Source organism: Mastomys coucha, unplaced genomic scaffold (assembly GCF_008632895.1).
Source record: "Mastomys coucha isolate ucsf_1 unplaced genomic scaffold, UCSF_Mcou_1 pScaffold13, whole genome shotgun sequence".
Classification (NCBI taxonomy): Eukaryota; Metazoa; Chordata; class Mammalia; order Rodentia; family Muridae; genus Mastomys; species Mastomys coucha.
The window spans coordinates 80,422,379-80,439,958 of record NW_022196895.1 but is presented as its reverse complement, the minus strand read 5'-3'; the positions used below and the strand labels follow the sequence as shown (position 1 = coordinate 80,439,958).

Genomic DNA, 17,580 nt, shown 5'->3' with positions numbered 1-17,580 from the left:
TACCCCCATACTGAGAATGTAAAGTGAGGTCACCAGAGATGTTGAAATCATAAAGGGCCAGCAGAGGGCAGTGATGCTATGTTTGTTAGTGCTGCTGGAGAGAAGTTGGCAGTTTAAACAATAGAAAGGTTTTAGGGGTGGGCTCTCCATGGTTTCCTCTTAATTTCATACCTTCATGAGGTAGTTCTTCCCTTGAGCTGGAAAATAAAAACAAAAGACAATTTGGACAAAACTTTCTAAGTCAAAAATAATGCAAACAATATGTTTTAGTATTGAGTTTCCTCTTATACTTACAGGATACAATAGATGTTTATAATAGAGAATTCCCGAGTTTGCCACAAGTTTGTGCTTGCCTTCTGGATGTGGCACAGACGCTCTGGGCAGCAGTGCTTCCTGAGAGGAAGGGAGGCTTAACAAAGACTGCCAACCGTGGAGCGGAGCGGTTGGAGAGGGAGAGTTCCTGACACGCGGGTGTACTGCTCCGTTATAGTCCACCCATGCTTTATGCTTTGTGCACACGTTTCTAGAATTCACTGACCTTGGTGTGAGGGATGTGCCAGTTCTGAGGATCAAGCCAAGCCTAGTAAGGTAGTTAGTTGTAGCTGGCTGTGGTGAGGGACTTGCTAGGGCAGTGTTTCTGGATAGGTGACCTTTCAGTCCAACCAGCTGGTTACTTTGAAATCTTGTGAATTCTTAGACGCTTTCTGGCGTAGGTTCTGGTGTTTTAGTTTAGGCTTTCAGGGGAAGTCATTTTAAAAGTTGTTCAGGAGCTGTATTGTCAGTTTTCTCTGGAGTTGGAAGAAGAAGGCTGTACTAGTAAATCTCCTGTTTTCCTACTGAAGCTGCTTAGAGTGACATCTGGAAAATAACAGGCTTTTTTTTTTTTTTTTTTTAACAAGATTACGAGAATGTTAGTACATTTTCAGAGGTATTGTGAAGTATTAGTTGTCATAAACTCTGAAGCTACTTTGGACTTAAATTTAGTATTGACAAAGCTTGTTTTAGAAAAAAAGGAGTTCCCTCATTGTATTTTGATTAGCAGTGATTTATTTTAGTTTTAGCAAATGTCTTAAACATTAGCAATATTGCAATCTTACTTTTGTAAAAAGTTTGTATTCAAATTGCTCATAAATTTGTCTAATATTTAAAGTACTAGTGTTTTCTCAGAGTTATAATGGTGAATACTTAGTATATCTTTAGGATAACTTGTTAAATGTTATATTATAGCTGAAAGAATTAAAAAGACTGATTACCTTGAATAAATAAGAATTATGTTATTGTCACTTATTGTGAATACACTAATACACTTATAATAATACTTGGATTAAATTGATATCTGTTGTAATTTTAACCATTGTTCTGTTACTGAATTTTGAATATCAATACTTGTTAGTTCTTTCTTCTTCATGAGCAGTAAGTAAAACTATATGACTGCATTACAGTGTTCATTTTTGTCCTGATACACACACATGTATATTCTGATGTTGATCATTTATACTTGAAAAAGTTGTAGTACACATACTTGGTTATTCTATATTTTATACTGAAGGGGTATTTGAGGAAGTATAAAATACGAGATAAAATTTTGATGTCTTGCCAGACAAGAATAACCTGATGGCTTTCCAGTAGACATCGCCTATGTAATGTCTCCACACAAGAACAGCATTACCTCTAGCATTTAAACCAAACTGTTAATTTTAAATAGTTTTCCTAATAGAAAAATAAATGAAATATTCAGACTATACTTCTTTCAATTACAACTTGGGGCTTCATTTCTGAAAAGCTGCTTTTTATTGTCAGGCAAAGTGAAAAAAGCACAAAGCTACACTTGCAAACTAGTTTATAATTTGGTAACTACAAGTGCTTGTTGGATAATTTGGCTTAAAATTTTTAGTAATCATTTTGGAATTTGTGACCTACAAAAAATACAAGGAAAAAATGGCTAAGAAAGTCTTTTTAATGATGGAAAGTTCTGGATCAATAATGGCTCTGCCATTGACAGCTCAGCTGAAATAATAGCAGGATCCGTAACCTCAGCCCAGACAGAGGCTGAGGCAGAAGACTACACGTTAAACGGCAGTCCAGGCTACACAGTGGGGCTCTTCTCTTAAAACAAATAAAATATAAAGAACTCAGTTATGTACCTTTGTGCGTTTGAGGCTGTAAAGCAGATGTAATAACTTTTATGTTACCTAGGGATTGGTCGTTTTTCTGGTCCACTGTATTAAGCACAAAGAATGTTGGTTTCTTAGTCAGAAATGTGAGTTGGCATTTGCTTTAACCGTTCATTTCCAGTAGATGGCTACAGTTCACTACTAAATTGAACTTAGTAATAGATTTTTTTTTTACAATAACTGAATCAGAATGGAGGATGAATTAATAGAAATGAGTAGCCTATGCATTTTCCTACTTCATTTGCTTTATCATCTACCATTGCTGTTTTTTAGTGAGTAACTTTTAAAAATGACTAAAAGGCGGCATTTTTACTTCCCCCTGACTAATGCTTAATAGTCACGTTACTTACTCTGTCTCATGCTCAGTTACTTTTTAGAGGTTTATGTTATGTAAAGAATACTCATTGAATTTTATAAAAAAGTTAAAATTCCTTAAAATTTTATATATTATTTTCTTAAATTCAGTTGGCTTATTTTGTTTTGTTCTTAAGTTGAAGCACTGTGAGTCTTTTCTCTCTGGTTAAGTGTTTTGGCATTTGCTAAGTATGTGCTCCATTCATATATGCTAAATAAAGCATATACTTATATTTATCATTTTATTTTTATATGTTTATATTTATATTATCAATACTAATCTGGATTTGTACCTGAATATTTTAGGAGTTAAAATAATAGAAATACAAATTTACTATTTTTTAAAAAAGAGTATTTTCTAGGTTCTGAATTATTTAATATCTACTTTGCAGTGAGTTTGCTGTCAACTATATTGTAGAAATAGTTTGTATAAAACATCAGAATGGTAATTGTTATATTGACTTCTCTTTCTCATCCATAAATACTCCTGTAGATCTCTGAGTAATTGATCTTGAATTTATTGTGTCTCTGTGTTTTAGGTGCAAAAACGTTTTTGTTAGAGAGCAGATGCAAATCTCTATTACGTATATAAAATGTGTCTTTTAATGAGTCCCTGTATTTCTTTATTTAAGCTATCGATGTATCCTCATGCATTCATACATGTAAAAAGTAAATGTGTTTTTTATGTCTTGCAGGTATTGCTTGACTCAAGTAGTTCACGCTTTAGCATTATGGTTTATTTTAAAAATGGGAATGTCAACTTTGTGTAGTACTATAAGACTCTAATTTTAGATCCCTTTTCAAATCAGTTGCCAGCTCCCATGGCTGGTAGCAGTTGCTTATGTTATTATTAATAGTACTTTACTGCTGTACAAACTATGAAAAAAATTTGAGGCTTTAGAATTTGAGAATTTAGAAGTAAACATTTAGAGTTTCTATATACATTTTGAATTTTCCTTGAAAACAATGAATTTATTTTGCATGTTTTATTGCTGGTGTATATATTTATCATATAAGTCAAGTAGATTTGGAAATAGACCATAATTATAACTAATTACTAGCAGTTTCGTTTACACATTCGTGGAGGGATAGTTGGGATGTTCAGAAGGGTCTTTTGAATCAAGAGTTAACGTCTACTTCTTCATTTAGGTTACTTTTCATAAAACCGATTTATAGTAATATAAGGGTTTTGTTTGGCATGTAGTTAATTTGGAGGTGTATGGTACTGTTCATAGGTGTGCTTCTGTTTATACACATACAAGAATAATTATCATTAGTGGACAGCCATAAAGACAAAGAATATTTGACCCTACTCTGAGACCATACAATTTAACTATATACAAAAGGATCAAGGACACAGATTTTAATAATGCAAACAATATTAGTTCTGTCCCCTCTGGCATCATGAACTTGGACAACCTATCCTGATTGTATACTTTGATTCCAAACCTGGAGATATATGAGATGCCCTAGGGAGCACCTGGCTGAGCTGAGAACGTCTCAGTGATTACAAGGATGGTGCCTGGAGGGCAATTAAGGGAGAGGGTAGAGATAGGCAGTAATGAGTCCCCTTAGCACCCTAATGACCACAGCGAGGGATGGAGAGAACAGAGTAACAAAAGTGGCCAGGTGAGGAAGAGGCTTGAACAATGCTAAGCTTATTTACCAGCAATAGTTTTGTCTATTAGATTATCTGTCTGTCTGTCTGTCTGTCTGTCTGTCTGTCTGTCTGTCTGTCTATCTATCTACCTATCTATCTGTCTATCTATCCCTTTATCTATCTCTATATCTATATTTTTTATAAATTCCTACACTTAGATCTTTAAATAACTAGATACAGGAATATACTTTTCACACTTCTATAGTTATTTAGTCTGAGGCAATATGTCTTGTCAATTAGACTATTTGACATTTATTTTAACACTTTAAATTTAATTAATTGAAGCCTTTGCTGCTTTGTACATTTTTTATTATTTTGAAGTTTGATTGTAATGTTAGTCTTGCTTCAGATGTACTTTATTGTGCTACACATAAATTTTAGCCTAGGTTTTAACTAGTCTTTTAAAAAAATATTTGTGTAGACATTCTATTTCCTGAGTTGTTGATATTTGGAATGGAAAATAGACTATTCTTGATCTAGTCAGGCTTGTAAAAGCCACAAAATTGAAGTTGAACTTTTTTGTATGTAATTATATGAAAAAGATTATAACAGGAGAAAATTTTACAGGACATATGTAATCCACACTGGATCCTTCCCCTTGAGTTTAGAGTTGAAATTAGGTTTGTTTTACTGTTGACTTTCCTAGTGTGTGTGTTTAGTTTTTTGTTTTTTTAGCATCAGTGGCCTGGTACAGATGTATTTCTCTGTGACTTGTATTTAGTTTCTCACATTATTGTGGAGGGAATGAGGGAAGTGCCACAAGCAGGAGTCCTGACTATGATAACTTAGCTGTTCGTTATTAGTCTCCCTTGGATGTGGGGTCTCGCACAAGTATTAATGTATGAACTTTCCTGCCGCGTTGATCTTTACTGTGTGCATGCACAGCTGTGCATGCAGAGCTGAGAGACACTAACTGGCCTTGAACTGTCTTCTTGCACCTCAGCTGGTTACTGCCTTCCTTTTCTGGGCTTTGTCTGAATCACTTCTCACACCAAGGTGGCAGCCTTCCAAAAATACTGTCCAGCCACCAGGAGAGCCTGCTGTGCTGTTTCTTGTTGACCAGTAGGGGGAGTCAGAGAGTGTCCCTAGACTTCCTCCCCCAGTTTTTTCCTCCTTCTCTTTGCCTTTGGGTCTCTTTTCTTTCAGTTCCTCTGTTGTCTCCCTCCCTCCCTCCCCTTTTGCTTTCTTTTCCTTTCCCTTTCCTTTCTTCCTCCCTTTCTTTTTATTTCTTACTCCTCCTCGTGTGAAATCTAACATATTACAACTATACCTTTCACACTGTGGCTTCACATCACTGCAATATGAACAGCAAATTATTTTTAGTTTTTAAAATTTGCCTAGAAAATATGTGATATTTTCCTAACTGCTATTTATATACTGAAGTGATGGCAATATTACACAGTTTTGATGAGTAATGGCCTCTTAGATACAGTGTTATTGTTTAGATGGATATTGAATCAAATTTAAAATGCTGTAAAGGAAAATGCCCCATATGATTATCAAAATGATGTGTGTAAAAATAACTGTAAAATCTATCTAACCTACTTGTGTTTTAATTAGAACAACTCTGAGGTTATGAATATCTCTAACATGTATCTTCCCAATTAAAATATATTGAGAGTAGCTGACTTATGGTTATTACATGGTTCTGTGCTGGAGTGTTATCACTAACAGATAGATGTTTATTCATTTATGATAGTGATCAAATTTGGCTGAAGTATCCATAAACAAATATTTTAGCTTTCTCTAAAGAACAATTATTATTGTAAACTTATATAGAGGTTTAAGTCATGCTTCTGTTCTTCAAAATGAGTAAAGAATATTATATATTCAGCAGTTTTTTAATCCTTTCATGTATCTGCTTGGGGGAGCTTGAGGGCATGTTAGTATCTCCTGTAGTTTTCATTTTCTTGAGATTTACAAAGTGTGGATTTTTGAAACATACGCACTTAGAACTTGCTACTGATGTGCTTTGGCCCTGTTTTCTGGTTTTCCAGTGTCAATGTATCATTGTACATTGTATTTTTACTTTTTAAAGATGAGATTTTAATAATTTTTGTTTTATCCTTAAAAATTCTTTTATTTGAAAAACTCATCTTGATATTTGAAAATACATACAAGTCTTATAGAATAGTAGTTGTTATAAAATAAAATTGTGTAAATTATTAATTTCTGAAATTGATAGAAATTATGTGTGAAAGTTATGTTTATATTTATTTTTAATTAATTTATTTTAATTTAATTTTACATTTTACATTATAGTTAAAATTCATAGCTATAATTGTGAGTGCCTAAATATTTATTGTAAAAAATTACAGCATGGCAGTGGTCACAGGAGCGAGATGGATCATGACTTGCTTTATGATTCTTTCATGATGATAGTCCTTGATGGCGTTCAGATGCAAGTGTGTAATCTGTGCTGACGTCAATGAGAAGAAACTGCAAAAACTTTTTGAGTTGGTGGCAAAGTAAATGAAGCAGGGCTTGCATTTTGAACAGAAATGTTGTGAACTGTGATTGAATTTGTCGTGAAAGTATGTCACTATTAATAAAAGTGTTTAGGTACAACTGTTTTGAGCTTGGCAGCCTTTTAAGGGTAGGGGTTGGTTGACGTGAGAAGTCAGTCCTGTGCATCGGGAGCACACAGAGCGTGACAGATGTATTTCTGTGTATTTGGATTATTATGCCATTTCTTATTTCAAACCCCTTTTGTCAGGACAGCAGGCAAAACAATGAAGCTTTGAGGAGGTAATTAAAGATATTGTTCAAAGAACAACTTTCTGCATATTTGAATTATTACTGTCATCAAAATCATACAAATATGGAAATATGATTGCCAGAAGCACATAAATCAATGATCAGCATGGCCTGGAAATCCAATAAATATGTAGAGTTAAATACTTTAAAATGCAAATTGCATCCAATGATTTGCATATGGTAGAGTTTAAAGAAATTTGTTGCTTAACAACCTCTAAGGTAGCAGTTAGGGCTGTGGGTAAACATAGGTTTTTATTCATCATTGGTCAAGTCGTACGAATTGATAAATGATGGGAGACTGCTTTCCTTGGTTAGAACGACTGCAATCTTACTGAATCCTAAAACTGCCTTGAAGTCATCTGAATAATTAAGAGTTAATTATTCTTCATCCATCTAGATCAGAGAAGGACAGATTTAGGGAAGGAATTTATAATTTTTGCCTCACGTCCTGTCATGTGGTAATGTGATAAACTAAACTGACTCCAAATAATACCTAGTGACCTTAGCGTAATCATGCCTCACAGAACATTTCTGTCGCTGCTGTTTTTTTTAATTGCTTACATCGATTCTAGAAACTCCACATTAACAGACTTAGAAGTTTAATTGTCCTCAAAGAAAGCAATATAAAATTCATGTTCTGTTACTGTTATGTTTTGAGTTTATCATTATGGAGATGTACACACAGCATGTAAGCCTGCGTGTGTGCTTTAAGCAACAGCAAGCAGTGACCCCTAAGATATTACTAGGGACGGTTACAAGCACACTGATGTGTGTGTGGGTGATGACTCTTTCTTTTTTAAGCCTCTTTGAATTTGGAACATTAAAATAGTCTATTTAAAATGTTAATTTTTATAAGTAATATAATACTGGATCCAATAACTAGTACAGATTTACAAAGAACATGTCTTATTTTTTGAGACCTAAGACAGGCCGCCCAAAGCTCAGGTGCCTGGGACCGTTGTGTGCTCCAGGCACACTCCCCATGAAAACCTAGTACAGACTTAGAGGAAACTTTTACAAAATGATTTTCTTTGAGACTGAATGCTTTGTGCGTGTTTACTGATCAGAAGAAGAATTGTAATAAAGAAATCAATATGCATGATCCTTTTCCATGTAGTACAACAGGGTTACACTGTTAGGTTAAATACAGGCGGTATTCCTTTCCAGAAAATCAATTTGTTGTATAGCCTGCAACAGCCAGTCTTTTCACACAGAGTCATTTTATGTTGTGCACACAGTAAATTCTGTATTGGCACCTTCAAATAGTATTGACTTCTAAAAGGCTCTAAGCTCAGTAGCCTGACTTTAGGAAGAAAGGGCAAGACATTTCTAATATAGTAATCAGAACTGCTGTACTTAATATAGTGATCAATAAAACTGTACATATTCTTCTTTATGTCTTGTCCTAAACTTATCATTTAAAAAGACCTCATTGTTTTTTTGTGTTTTAATAGGAATGTCAAATATGATTATATGGAGACATGTAATTCTTAATACTTAGTTGTAGCTGTTTACATTTAAGGTGTTTCTTCATTTGTAAGTTACCTATGTTTGTCAAAAGCATAATTTTCAGGAAAACATGGAGTAAGTTTGTAAGATTGAAGTTATTTTAGTTTGCTACCTGTCTCCATTTCCTAACATGAGCAGAATGAGTGTGAGAGAGTTGAAGTAACCACCCTAAGCTGGTGAGTGCTCTGCCCTTGTTACCAAGGCAAGTATTCAGAAAATGTGTGGAGGAGACACATTCCTGTTTTAGGTCTTAACAATGCCCTGGCCAGTTTTGTTCTGCCTGCTTAAGTTAGTAGTGTGATGTTCCTCCCGATGGCACGGTTCGTGGGGAGGTTTGTGGGCTGGACTCTCTTCTTCTGGCAGTGTGCGGGAGTGCAGAGCGCTCCTGCGTGTGTGCACGTTTGCAGTATCTGTGCTTTAATCACAAAGATGGGAATCTTCCCCAGGATACCGAACTGGGCGGAAGCAAAGCCTGCCTGTGAGACTTTGCAGTCCTTGTAGGTGTAGCCATTGTGTAGCTCTTATTTATGCATTGGTTTCTTTCAAAGTCTTTACTGTCTACTTCAAGATTCTTATGGTTTTTGTAATTGTTTGTAACGAGAATACAAATTTAGGTTGCAATTGAGAAAATGCTTTACAAAGTTAAATTTATTTCAGCTTTCTAGTATAGTGATAGAATCTTTAAAACTAGGACTTTAAGTAGTTATAAATATTGTAAGTATTTTGTATTTTAATTAGCTTATGATTATGCCACCACTTACATTCACGAAATCTTCACATAAAAGGTACATTGCGGTATAAGAGCTGACTGTTCTCTAAAATGCTTGCAGAATACAGGAGCAGGTTTTGAAAGGGTTATAAGCACAAGGAAATAAGTAGATTTTGCTTAGGCTGTATATTTATTTATCCATGTTTTAAGTGTTTATAGAAACCCCTAACATTTAAAAAGTATATCCTCATTTATAAAATGAGTTTATTCTTTGAGCAAAACATTCTTGTAAGAGGAACAGAATTATCCCAATAATAGTGTAAACCAAGCCAGGCATAGCAGCAGACAGAAACATGCATTCAGCCGGTAGGATCACGGATTTGTTTGATTCAAGTAATTGAAAGTGTTTCATACTATTATTGCAACTTGAAGGCTTGTTTAAGTGTCTAACTGTCAGTCACGCTGGAAGGTGAAAAGTATTCAATTGTCACTCTGTCAGTCAATAGAGATGAGAACTGTCTGCCTAATGGATTTCTTTACATAGATGTCTGCATGGAGGTAGAAGTAAAATCAATGTGTTGTCATGTGTGAGTATGCTGCATCAAACTGCCAGGTGAATTGCAACTGTATTTCTGTAACATCTACATTCTTGTGTTGTTTGTGTAAGGCAGCTGGGAGTTCTGCATATAGGGCTGTGAGATGCTGATGCTGGAAACTTGTATTCTTTTGGAGAGACCGTTTTTGCTGTCACCTGTGTCCATGAAAGCATCTATTTCGACCTCTTTTTTTTTTAAAAAAAAAAAAAAGTTCCATTTTAATTAAGTTAAAACAAATGAGGGGACTTGTTTTGTTAAAAATATTGTGCTTGAAAATTAACTTTTAAATGCTTGGCATGAGATAGCTCTCAAAGGTACCACAAATAATACTTATGCTTTGAGAATTATCTCAATTTATGTAGTTTTTTTAGTAGATAATCCTTCTGTTCCCTGACCCCTCCCCTGCTCAGCATCTGAAATAAAGACAAAAGAAAAGTTTATTGTAATTTTGATGAAAGAACAGATTATGGAGTAGGTGGCCATATCATGATTTAAAATTACAGTTTTTTTTCCAAAGGAAAGAGTTAATATGAAGCCCTATATTTAAGTTCAGGAAATCTGTTTAAGAATGGCCTGCCCTGGCCCCGTGCAGTACTGTGTGAAGATGAGCTAGGTCTCAGTGAGAGAGAACTAAATGCTCAGGAGAGAAAGTATTTTAGCACCTCTGCAGATCTACTGTGTTTTGCATATAACATCTAGAATAACTCTAGCAGTTATTAGAATGTGGTAAGTAAGAGCTGTAACTGGCTAGGGTCCATAAAAGGAAGTGACAGGTAGGCTGAGGGATTCTAGGGAAGATTTGAAGTTGAGGCAGAGGAGAGCTACCTCACTGTTTTATTCTTTGGTCTTTAAGAGCCTGTTAAAATCCAGAAGAAAGTAACCTCTAAACGTAAATAGGCGAGAGGACCAGGCTATGGCCAGGGTGGGAGGGCAGAGATGCAGGTGTGGCGGTTCAGTAGAGCAGGACTGTTATCAGTAGTAGCGTTGTGTCTCATAGTATCGGACTGGAACAGTTATACTGGCCAGATTACAGTATATCCATAAGTGGTAAGAACTAATTGGCCTGGTGCAGCTCTGTCTGTGCTTTGGAACTTCACAGATCCATGCCATGTCAGAGGTCACACTGGGGGCCTGTGTCATGTTACTTCCTGCGTGTATGTGATAGATGACATTTAACAAAACAGCAGGTATCACTTATCTCCACAGCTCCTGAAGGAAAGGACAGCTTTCACACACTGAAATCACGTTGCATCTGAAGTATTTTTAAATTCAGTAACTGTATCTTTTAAAGCTATCTTATTTTAAATTATTGACTAAATAAGGGCTGGGAGATGGTTCAGTCTGAAAAGCGTCTGCCTGGTAAGCAAGCTTGTATCCCCAGCATCCATGTGGGATCTGAGTGTAGCACAGCTGTCTTCCCAGCGCTGTGGAAGGGGAAACGAATGACCCTTTGAGGTCATAGATCAGCCATTGTGCAGAAATAGTGAGTCTTAGCGAGAGACTCTGTCTCAAAAACAAGGTGGGGTGTGATTGAGGAGGACCTATGCTTCCCACATGAACATACACATATGCCACATACTCAATAATATATGTGTGTGTGTGTATGTGTGTGTGTATGTATATATATACATGTGCCATATACATAGTGAGATACCCTAGCACACTTAGTATCAGTAGTCGTTCTTTTTCTACTACCCTCCAGGCTTTAGTATATTTTTCGTTTTAGCATTTATTGAATTCTAGGTCCTTGAGCATCAAAACCTTGTTAGTTTTCTTGTAGCATATGTGTACAGTCTAAGTGTGATGTGGAAAGACCTAGGAATGGGGTTCTTTGAGCTCACTTTGAAATCCAGCTTTGGCAGTTTTTATGCAGTTACAGGGTCTTAGGCACTTTTCTTCTGGTATAGTGTTAGTGTTCTCTTCTGAAATATGGAGGGATTATTAGGAATAAAGCTATATAGAATTACAGAACACTTTGTTATGCAGAGAGTGAAAAGCAAATAAGTTTTGTTGCACATTTGGTCAGTTTTTACTCTGAATTAGTTTGGTTGCATAGGACAGAAAAACTATGTATCATAGCTTTAATATGATATTTTTATTTTTACTTGTAGGAAAGCAGTCCACAGTTGGTCCATAGCTGACCTGTAGCGTCTCTGCACTAGAGACACTAGGGAGCCTTCCTTCTCCTCCCTGTCCTTGGCAGGCCTAGGTTCAGATCTCATCAGATAACCACGGGGTGGGTGCACGTGTACCTGTGTGTCATGCATGAGTACCTGGAAGCACGGAAGAGGCCATCTTGTTCTTGTGAAGAGCTAATCAGAACGTTTCTTTTGGGATATTTGAGTTCCAGCTCACTGACAAGACCTTAGAGTGGAAGCAATTTTGATAGATACTATGCTTTGGGCAGTCATTCTGTCTAAAGTTTTAGTTACTAGAAGACAAGAGACAGTTTACGAAAGCAACTTATAGGGTTCTTTTTTGTTGCTAGTATGGTATTCAATTTTTATTATGATATATACATATATCACAATAAAGTATATATATATATAAATGTAATATCTATATAAATGTATATATACATACATATACACACATATATTGTAGTTATTATTACATTCACGTTTAGCTTAGGGAGAAGTAACAAGTTAACATGTTACCCAGCATCTGTTTAGGAAGTGGGACATATACTCCCTTGGAACCCCATGTGCTCCCCTAGACTTATCTTTTCATCTTTCTTGTAGCCACTCTGACTTGCTTGTGTTAATATTTCTTCATAGTTTAACTATATATGTCTTTATATATTAGAGGTTTTTTTTTTTTTGAGATAGTGTTAGAAATCAGAAGAGCGTACACATATAGCTCTAAGCATTGCCACTGGCTTAACAAGTCTCTCAGGAGAAATAATGAAGAATCCATGAGTGTCATTTGGCTTTAGTGTTTTGGAGAACAAAAGCCCTTCCAAACTTCCTTCTTGCTATGCTTTTTGAATTACATGGCACTTTGGAGGGTATGTTTGGGTAGGGAACACTGTCCTATTGTGTTCTTTATCGATTGATTTTTAGATCAAAGTGCTGTTCTGAGCTGTAACATTAGGAGACAGTGGTGACAGAGGTTGGGGTGGGGTGGCTGAGGGAAGGCTCAGTCAGTACAGTGCCTTTCCTGGAAACATGAGGATTTGAACCTATGGGAGTATGTGTGCAATTCTAGTACTTGAGGGGTGGTTATAGATTCCTGTGACTCACTGCTCAGTCTAGCCTAATCGTTGAGTTTCAGGCCAGAGACACTCTGGGTCTTAAAGAAGGTAGACAACCTTCTGCAGAGGACATCTGAAATTGTCCTCCAGACTCTAAAACACACATATACATGTGTTTGCATACCCATACACGTGTGTACCCTCAACATATAAGCATGTGCATGAGAATACATTCAGGCACGTCCACACTCAGAGTTCACACACACACAGAGCCTGGTCTTTGTTCTCATGTATGCTACATTCAAATGCACCTTATTCTTATCTTCTTGTGACTTTCAGTGGGATGTGTGCTCCACAGGCCTACAGTGGACTTCCTCTCCCCATAGTCACTCAGTGTTGGTTGTTTCTTTCCATCTCCCGATCTCTCTTTATGCAGTTATCTAACTTTTAAACTCTGGAAACATAGATTTTCCACCTCAGGATCCTCTTGTGCTTGAGTTAGATGCTACAGCCTGATGTTTGTGGTAGTGCTTCTCATGAGCACTGGGCAGCTTAGGGGGAGTAGGCAGCGCTTCTCAGAGGCCATGGTCCTTAAGCGTCTTCTCTGACCAGGAGGGGAGGGCTTGGTGCACTGAAGCTGAATGCTGTTCCTTACCCACCCCTTGCCCCCCCTCCCCAAAGCATTTGAGACTGTCCCCATAGATAAAGCAGCTCTTTGATTTGTTCCCCTGATTCTTTTATTCTTAGATGCAGACATTCCCAAACACATAAGTTTTGGTTTGGGGCAGGTCCAAGCTAAGAGTCCACTTGTATGGTCAAATCATTACTGTATTTACTTAGATTCTGCGTTATTGAAAGGAGGTGTAGGTGACAAGTGGCTCACTTCCCTAGGCTCCCTGCTCTTTGCCCATGTCATTGGCATTCTTAACAAGAAGTGCTGAACTAAACTGAACATGCTACTACCTCTGTTCTTTTAGACTGCTTGAGTAGTGTAGCATTTTCAAAATATTTCCTTAAGGGCATGAAAAGGAGTATATTTAAAAGTCTTGCGCATGTTGGTGGTATACACCTTTAACTCCGGCACTCAGGAGGCTCCATGTGTTCCAGGCCTCCTGTACACTGTGATTTTCAGGCAAGCCAGGACTACACGGTGAGATCCTGCCTCAAAACCACCAACCAACCAACCAACCAACCAACCAACAGCAAAAACAGCCTTAACAGGAATGGTAATGTAGTATGTGTGGGCCTGACAGGAGGCATCTACTCTGTCTCACAGTAACAGTAGAAGTGCCCGAGCTCAACTGCAGTGCTCCTGTCAGCAGGGTCTAACCCCTAGCCAGGTGTTGGGAAATACTTGTGAGACAATTCCTGACAGTTGGACTGGATGATATTAAGAATTTCCTAAGTCTTAATTTTTATATTCTTCAGTTAAGATTGCAATAATCTTAGCTGCAAGCTCGTGCGTCATCCTTATGCAGGGCCCGTGCTCCTCTGCAGTGTCTCTTTAGTGATGACTGCCGCGGGAGCACTAGGTTGCATTCTGCTCAGTTTATAACTCGGCCAGCACTTAGCTCCACGCTTGCCTGCTGTCTTGAGTCGGCATCACTGCGGTGTGCTTGGTATAGAGCTGGAATACAGAACTTTTACATCTCTGTTCTGCATAGTGAATATCTGTGTCCCAAGATGTAATTGTGACAAAAAGTACACAACAGAAAATATAGCCATGTACTCATTTTGAGCTCTGTAGTAGTGCTGCTAAATAAACACATCCTGGCTGTTACTTGCACCCAAGCTCTTCACACTCAGCAAACTGTACCCGAGCCACACCACGAGTCACCATTCTACTTACTTTGTTTCTCTGAGTTTGTCTGTTAGAGTATCCTTGTATGCAGGATATCTCTGGGGCTGGCCTGTCTTACTTGGAATGTTTTCAGAGTTTACCTGTGTGTCAGGTTCTCTTTTTAAGGCCGATTGTTGTGTTATTTGTGTATACACCATGCTTATTCATCTACTGATTTGACAGTTAGGTTGCTTCGACTCCTTGCCTGTTATCAATATTTTTTTCTTAATGGATAAAACAAACAAAAACATTCTTGAAAGGTGGGCTTAAGTAAAAATGTTTTGATCCTTTTGATTAAACCTATGATTTATTGGAATATAACATAAAGACATTTAGACATTGGAATTGTGCTTGACTTCCATTGTTTTCTTGGATCAAGATTAGATGATAGTATATAGACAGTGATACGGATTCTAAACTCTTTGAGCTTCTGTTAGTAAAATTTCTGGCTTTTCTGCATGCATTGGAAGAGTTTGAGCAGAAAGAAACAAAGGATGACGTTGAAATTTTTGTAGGGGTTCTGGGTATTAAGGTGGGTGCTGTGCACTCAGTTGTTTTGATTTGTCCATCCATGAGGCTGGGAGGCAACATTGTCTCTGTGTCCTGTTGCTGCTGAACACATCACAGTCTAGTGCCCTTAAAGCAACGTCTAGGTGTCACTCTTGTTCCTGACTACCAGAATTTTAAAGTTCGTTTTGGTGACTTGTGAAGGGACTCTTGCTGACCTGAGTGTGGCAAGCATGGTTCTGGCAGGCCTTGCCCTTCTTCCCCATCCCCTCTGCCTTGCTAAAAACTGTTAGAACACATTTGTAAAGCTCACCACCAAGTCTGCTTTATTTGGCCATATTTTCCCCTTGAGACTGACTGCCAAGTTCCAGGTATTGAAGTCCAGCAGTCAAGAGCTCCTTTTGGCTCACCTAATTAACATGCCCAATTAAAATTAAACACCTCATCCTAACATGGGTGTTTCCCCATTTACCTTTCTAAGCCGCCATTTGCTTATGGGCCATTTCTGTCTCCTCTTTATCCAGCGGCACTTCTTTGTTTCTCCATTTCCCCTTGACAAATCTCCTGTCCTCTCTCCCTTATTCCTTTCCTTCTCCTTAAGTCCTCTATCTCTTGTCTTTGTCTCTTATTCTCTGACCTTTGTGCCTCTGGGGTGAATAGATTTCCTTAGTTCTGAGAACTTGGTCTTTGGGTGGGGGTCCTGAGTCAGTGTGACCCTTTGAACTTGAAATCATTATGTTGCAGGGTTGGGGCTTCTGGGTTATGGTACAGTGGGTCTCACAGCACAGCTTCTGACCTCTCTCAGGTTGTGGCTGTGCTGTCTACCTCTGTCACCCCAAAGGAAGGGAAAGCAGGACACATGGAACCACATTGTGCCCACTCTTAAGGGCCAAGGAGTGACACCTGAGGAGCCCTTGTTGCTCTGCCCTTGAAGCCATTGTTAGTAGGAAGGTGGCACCTTGGGCTTTCTTACCCTGCTTTCTGCAGGCTGCTTGCTTTTCACCTTCAGATCAGTTTGTGTTTCTTTGGAGAGCTTTAAAAAGAATTTAGTTGGTTTGCCTTTTGTAGAAAATTTCTGAGCATTAAAAAAAAAATTACTTCCTTGTTTCACTGTAATTTAAATATTTCTGCATTTGGTGTTCATCTTTGAATCCAGGATTTAACATTATTTACTTAAAATTTTATAACAGCCTACATAGGGAAATTGTTAGTTAGAATTCCTAGTTCCAAATATTTACATACATCACCAGTGTCCTCTGACCTATTATTTAAGGGAGCTATTAAATTATTTAGAAAATACACACCTATAATTTTAAAGAAGTAAGCCAACTGTATAGAAGCTAAAATTCTGTGTAGCATGTGATCTTAACAAAGAGCTCAAGGACTATATTCTGATGTGGTCTACAAACCTTTTCAAGTTAAAAAAGAAGCAAAAAACCTTTTTTGTTTAAAGGCAAGATCTCAGTTATACTTATAAACTCATACTTTGTTTTGCTGTTTCCTTGTGCTACTGGAACCAATTTAGTTTTCTGTCTTGAAGAATATTTACCATATTCATGTATCCTGTGCTCTTGACACTAGACCTGAAAGCCAACACCTTTATACGTTTTTTTAAAATGAGAGTCTGTTAATAAAATTAATTTTTTGTTTGTTTATTTGTTTTTAAGTGCTACAGATTTAGAATGAGGAACTCAAGATTGTTTTCCACACCATTAGCTGTCTTTTATATTTCTGTAGGATATAGAAACTGTTTTAGGATTCCAGCACTTGGGGAGCTCAGTATCCTGTAGGTCATTAAAGCCAGTTTGAGAGGGTCGAATCTTAATACACATTGGGTTCTGTCTGGAGATTGGTGCTAGGTAGTCAGGTTCCCACTTACTTCTTTTCCTAACTAGGAAATGTGTGCTCAAGAGATTTTACAGTATTTTTCTAATAAATGTAGGAATATGACTCATACTACCCAAATAACATTCACTCTGGAGAAGCAATTTATGAATCTTAAAAAAAAAGCTGTCTGAGATGTAAATATTAAATAGTTAAGCTTGTTTCATTATATCTCATATTAGGATAGTTAGGTGTATGTGTGTGTGTTTATTTTGGGAGGTGTGTAAAGATTGAATCCAGGATTTTGTACATCCTAGGCAAATGCCTTAACACTGAACTTCTCAGGATCTCATATCTCATCTCTTTTCTCTTCTCTTTTCTCTTCTCTTTTCTCTTCTCTTCTCTTCTCTTCTCCTCTCCTCTTCTCTTCTCTTCTCTTCTCTTCTCTTCTCTTCTC

The 17,580-nt window shown here is 37.2% G+C and overlaps 1 protein-coding gene and 1 long non-coding RNA gene across 3 annotated transcripts in view; one reads left to right on the top strand and one right to left on the bottom strand.

The window, feature by feature from the left end:
• LOC116087431 lies at positions 1-427 on the bottom strand. Its single transcript, XR_004117435.1, has 2 exons — positions 295-427; positions 1-197 (listed from the first exon to the last, which is right to left on the bottom strand). It is a non-coding gene; the product is annotated as an uncharacterized LOC116087431 (long non-coding RNA).
• Positions 1-17,580, top strand: part of Znf407 (zinc finger protein 407) — a 411,238-nt gene that overhangs the window by 47,114 nt on the left and 346,544 nt on the right. The window lies entirely within an intron of this gene.